The sequence below is a fragment of the Somniosus microcephalus genome, chromosome 1, assembly GCF_052327205.1.
Source record: "Somniosus microcephalus isolate GS21.2 chromosome 1, FLI_Smic_1.0, whole genome shotgun sequence".
Taxonomy (NCBI): domain Eukaryota; kingdom Metazoa; phylum Chordata; class Chondrichthyes; order Squaliformes; family Somniosidae; genus Somniosus; species Somniosus microcephalus.
Window position 1 is genome coordinate 44,890,328 of NC_140987.1, and position 6,000 is coordinate 44,896,327.

The window sequence follows — 6,000 nt, forward strand, 5'->3', positions numbered from 1 at the left end:
ATAGAATCATACAGCACAGAAGGAGGCCATTCGGCTCATCGTACCTGTGCCGGCTCTTTGAAAGAGCTCTCCAATTAGTCCCACTCCCTTGCTCTTTCCCCATAGCCCTGCAAATGCTTCCTTTTTAAGTATATAAAAGTAGTAATAATTTAGCATAAATTGTCAACATTTTTGAACGATAGCAACATTGTTTGCACCGCAACTCAAAACAAAACTAGACTGTTGAGAGACTGATAAAAGAGACATGCTTATATAGCTCTAAAGTTTGTTCACATTGTTCACAAGGTTCAGTATTATAATTTTTGCAGAACATAATTTTAGAGAGAGCGAAAAATATGCAGTGGTAATGACGTTTCTTACCCAGAGTGTAATAAATGTCCTACAGACCACAACGATTTAATGAGGATGTGGGTCAGCACAAAAAGGTGACAGTATGCTCTTCCGATTCCGTGTAAATTGACATTGTATAAATGTTTCCAACCATTTGTGTCTTAGAAATTCCAGTCCTTGAAGCAAACAAAATATAATTCAACTCACAACAAGACGCATTTGCTCAACTGCATTCTTTTACAGGCATAATGGGAATAAGAGAAATTACTTATTCATACGGGGAGAACATACTATCTGTAAGCACACAATTACTGAACTTGTAAAATGCCTGAAACATGGAGAGCAACTGTGTCAATGGTAACAGTTGATCTTCCTATATTTGTGCTCTGAGGCCGACTAAATGGAGTCCATTCTCCTAAACCTCTGGTACACGTGGAGAAGATGCGGGGGGGGTGGGGGTGAGTCCAAAACTAGAGGGGAGAAATTGGGTATGTAGCGCCACCTATTAGCGCCTAAAGAGGGCAGTCAGTGGCTGTAGCACCACTGGCCGCGCCTCCCGTGATATTCAGCGGGGGCACTAATGGTGGCGTTAGCCAGTTGCGCTGCGCCGCCACTGATGACATCATCGGTGTGCGCAGCACCCCATTAGCGCCCGATCGCGATATTTGGTAGCGAACGCCACTGTAGCGCCGTTCGCTACCCGTGCCCGGTTCAGGGGGCCTTGCTGTGCCGGCAGTGGCGCATGTTAAGGTGGAGGTGCGGGGCGGCCGCCTGCCAGCACCTCCGTCCCCGGCCTCCTGGTCCTCCCCCCACAGCATTGCCGGCTGTTTCCCGAGAGCCCGGCACTTCTCCTCGGTGCCGGGCTCTTTTGCCGGCACTCGCGATCGGGGATCGCGCTGTTGCAGGCCCCTCCCCCTTAACAATGGGAGGAAGGCCTGCAGTACCGCAGCGCACGCTGCGACACGTTGCGCTGCGATATTCAGTTTCAACGCCCTAAGAGGGACGTGGAGAGCCTCGCCCCATCTCCCTCTAGGGGCGCTGAAACTGAATTTCTGGCGATCGGTATTACTCCGAACGCTGCGCAAAAATCAGCGCCCGGGCGAACTTGGCGCCTCAACCAAATTTCTAGGCCTAGGGGTCATAAATATAAGATGGTCATTAATAAATTGAATAGGGAATTCAAGAGAAACTTCTCTACTCAAAGAGTGATAAGAATGTGGAACAAAAGATTAGTTGAGGTGAATAGTATAGATGCAGTCCAGAGGAAGGTAGATAATCACATGAGGGAGAAAGGAATAGAAGGACATATTGCTGGGCTTAGCTGAAAAGGAGTGGGAGGATGCGTGTGTTGGCATAGACCAGTTGGGCTGAATGGTCTGTTTCTGTGCTTTAGACTATGGGGGTAATTTTAACCGCAAAAGACGGGTGGGTTGGGGTTGGATGGGATGTTAAAGTTTTAGAAATCTCAAACCCCACCCCAACCTGCCTCAAACCCGCCCACTTCTGGTTTAAACGGAGGTGGGACGGGGGGCAACCAACCCGCTGCCAGGAAGCGGGTTGGCAATTTAAATACTTTAATGAGGCTGCATGCCTTATATTTAACCTGGCTTCCAGGTTTAACCTTTGCCGGTCGGGTATCCCAGGCCTCAGGGAACCTGGCAGCAGCAAAAGGGAGGCGAGGACTGCTTTGTGGAAAATGTAAGTGCCTTTCCAGCACTTGTTATGGGCCAGGGGGAGCAGGAGTGCTTCACCCACCGGCGTCGCAAGCTAACCTTCTTCCCTGTCCCCCATCGGGCCGCCCGCGCGATTGGTGATGCCCCTGGGATCGGGCCCCGCCAGCAACCCCCCGCCCCTGATGTAAAGAATCCCCCTGCGATTGGACCAACCCCCCCACCCACCCCCGGGGATCAGGGACCGGACCCCCCACTGCGATCAGACCATCCCAGGATCAGCGACCACCAACCCCCCACCAAAAGATCCAGACCCCTCTTCCCCCCCACGCTACCACTAACCTAACTGCAGGCTCCCTACCTGCTCCTGGAGCAGCAACCTCCTCCGAAGTGTTCTCCGTCCTTCTGGGAGCCAAACCTAACAATCAGGCTGGCTTCCGGGTGGGGAAACTGCTTGAAAAATAATGCAAAGCTCCACCGCATGCGGGGAAAGCACGCCAAAATTCCTCCCTCCCCACCCCGTGCCCCTCCCCTGTCAACATAGGGGCCTATGTAACTCTATGTAAGTACCAATTTTGCTTGGCTTTTTCAGATCTCTCTCATATGCATGCAAATAAAGCAAGGTGAAACACTTCTAAGGTCATTCAACAACCTAGTAAAATGAGGTTTAAGTTTTTTTTCACAAAATATTTTGTGTATATATATATAAGTTCCTTTAGCAGGAATATTTGACTTGTAATATTCAGTTGAAGTTTAAACTCTGGAAAAATAGTGGTTGACAGGAATTCAGTCTTCTGGCAATCTACAAGATTTTCAATGTTGTTACCATAATCCTTCATTTCCTTACCCAACTGTCTCTGTAATGAGGTTAAGTAGAATGGTGATGAGATGGATTGAGCCGAAGCACCAGCTGTATGGTGCAATGTGCCTTCACGCCTGTGGTTCTGCACTCCAACGCCTGGCTGATTTAATCTGTGTTGATGTGGAGAGGTGTCATCTGGAGGCCAAACACATCCCTATGAGCAGAGTGAAAATCAGAGGGTGAATCGTGAAGAGCCACTCTCCGATTGTTACGATAATCCCTCATGTCCTTGCAGCTGGCTCAAGAGTTTGGCAAGTGGTGCTCACTTATCCATGTTCTCAACCACAGTTGTCATGTCATCTAGTAAGACCTGGAAAAGGGAGACAGAAACTTCAAAATGGCAAGTTTTGACTGACCTCAAAACAATGGTGACATTCTCCATTGTGAACATTTTCATCCAATTAGTAGCAATAGGTTCTATTATCTAATTGAATGGTAGAGCAGGCTCGTGGTCTGAATGTCCCATTCCTGTTCCTAATGTTTTTATTTTCTAAGAGTTGGGTCTGGAGCATTTTGATGAGATTTGAAGCAATAACTGAACACAGCCACCACTGTGCAAATCACAATCCACTTTCAGATCGACCAAATTTCAGCTTACCTTTAACATCACATGAGGCCGTCTGATCAGAATTAAATTGAAATGTATTCACATTTATTGCCTTGATGAATGGAAACAAGCCACTTAGTCTGCGCAAATACAGCTGATTTATTGCACTGGTGGCAGTAAAAGGAAGAAAGTCACAACAGAAAACAGACATAGCGAGGCAGAGCTTTGGTTATACAATAAACCAAAATGTATTCTTTTATAATACAATGATGACACTAGTAACGGAGGGCCATTAAAAGATGCGAGATTTTTTGTCGAGTAAGTTACTAAGCAAAAAATAGTAAGTTACTTTGCTGATGTGAAATGTAAACAGCAGCTGAGGAAGTCTCATCAAGATGCCCAACTTGGCGATCCACTGTTCAATCTGCGGACACTCTTTACGTATAACAACAGGCCTCGTCGCTCGTCAAAGAACTAATTGAGGTGATACTCTGGCCCTCTTCTTCGATATCAAAGGACGAACGATGACTATGCAAAAATACAGAGAGCTGTAAAGCACTGTAGAACATGGCTTCATGTTCCAAGGAGGGTTACCAGTGATAAACTAGAGCGTGGTAGCAAATGCAAATCAACTGTACAGCAGGGCACCTAGGTAATCACTCCAGAGATCTAAGAAGATGCTGGCTTAACCGTTCATTCTCCAAAATGAGGATGACATCATGTCTGCACTGGAATCCATTGCTGGGTCTGGTAAGCTGTGTAAACAATATCTGTTGTCTGTTTTAGTTTAGAAATAAATTATATCAGCATCGTGATGTCCTTTTAAAGTCTACTCTGTATACATGCCAGCAAGCATTAGTTGAGTCTTATTAAACCTCGGGTGTCCTGTATCCAAAATGACTTGCCCTGTCTGCAATATATGAATTAATGAGTGGCATGAATTAATAAGTGAGGTAAAAACATCTGCACATAATGCATAGTCTAAATTTAAATATTTAGGCAAAAAATACTTGTGGATCCACAGATGAGTCTATTGCATGCACCAAATCAAGAGGCCTCAGGGGATGAAGATGACAACACAAATGAATAGGGTGACACAGTGGCCTGGGGATTCTGATTTAGAGCAGCTGTATGTTCTGCTGCCTATAACTGAAACCTCGAACAGGATTATCTCTGGATCGTACCACAGGCAATGGAAAGTTTACTGTTACAGTTGGGGGATTCTCCTAACATTATTTGTCTTCGCAGTCTATAGACTTGTGTGTGCAACAAATGAGAACAGTGAGCTGGTTGCCCTTTTACTTTGAGCTTATGCAGTGGAGGTTACACTAACAGCCCAATATACTGTATAATCATTCAGATTTGCACTGAAGCAAAATATATACAGTAGATATTTCATAATACTATTGTTTCTGAAACAAAAATAACGTGGAAATAAATGGTCGAAACAAGGGGACTACAGAATAGGCATATATTTTCACTTAAATCAGCAAGTCTATCTTAACAGGGACCTTAAAATTTGATCTTATTGGTGTTTTTAATTTATTGGTAGTAAACATTTACTGTTGAGAGAGACCTGCATCAGGAAATTCACCACACTATTAAACTGTCAAAAAACAGCTATTTAGCACAAAGTACCACTACCTTTCCACCTTTGCCACTATGAAGATAACTGACACTCAGCAAATAGGGTCCAATGCGTTGACTTTACTTTCGGATGCTGTTGTGGATGATAAATAATTGCTACCTCACTTTCCTACTCAGTTTCCTCCAATTAAGACTTAACCAAATATGTAAATCGGAGGCTTAAATTTTGTAGTTAGGACAGTTAAATAATAAAGAATGTTAAAGCAAATTTATGACAAAACAAAAAAAAAAGAAACTCAGAACAATCAATGTACAGTAATGTATTTAATATTGTTAGTTCAGTAAAGATTTACAAAAGGCCCTGAAAATGTATACTGTAATTTTAAAATATGGTAAAGTCAAAGGCAAAGTAAGAATAAAAGGGCACCAGGTTCAAACAATGGTCTATTAGTACAGGTACGCTGAAACACTGCAATATCCTGTCCCTAGCCTCATTCGCTTTTGTCATTTCATCTACAAGGAGAGGTAAGTTTCAAAGTGAACATTTTCCACTTACCGAGGACAATGATTGATTGTCAGGGAGATCATTATCACCTTTTTGTCAGCACATCACGATGTTACATTGTTGATATTGGAGAGCAGGAGAAGCTGTGTCCGTGATGGAGGAGCAGGTGTTTATGTGTCTGGCTTCTCAATAATCTAGACCTGGGTTTCCTGTACAAGTCATGTACTACAGCTTTCAGGTGATACACATGCAATATGCATAACAGTGGCTGCATCTGCACACTGTGCAATGTGCCTGACATCATTTCGATTTAATTGGAAAACTTTGTAACCATGGGGGTTTAAAAAATGACAGTGGAGATAAGATCAGGGCCTTGACCTGACATCGTGAATGGAAAGAGTACGACTGCTTAACGTGTTGGAATTAAATTCCTTTTTAACTTTGGCCTCTATTTTGTTGGAAATATTAACCATTTCAAATGATCAGGTTAATGCCTCCC

General features: G+C 44.0%; 1 long non-coding RNA gene across 2 annotated transcripts in view; it reads right to left on the reverse strand.

Moving 5' to 3' along the window:
* The window catches only part of LOC147124043 (uncharacterized), a 37,516-nt gene extending 31,789 nt beyond the window's left edge, over nt 1–5,727 (reverse strand). The window contains exons 1-2 of one of the 2 annotated variants that reach the window (XR_015075745.1): nt 2,848–5,727; nt 361–506 (exon numbers count right to left, since the gene is read on the reverse strand). This is a non-coding gene — a long non-coding RNA (uncharacterized LOC147124043). Of the gene's footprint in view, nt 1–360; nt 507–2,361; nt 2,502–2,847 lie in introns of those variants that run through there. The other variant, XR_015075742.1, reaches the window with a different exon arrangement.
* Nucleotides 5,728–6,000: the final 273 nt, after the last annotated feature.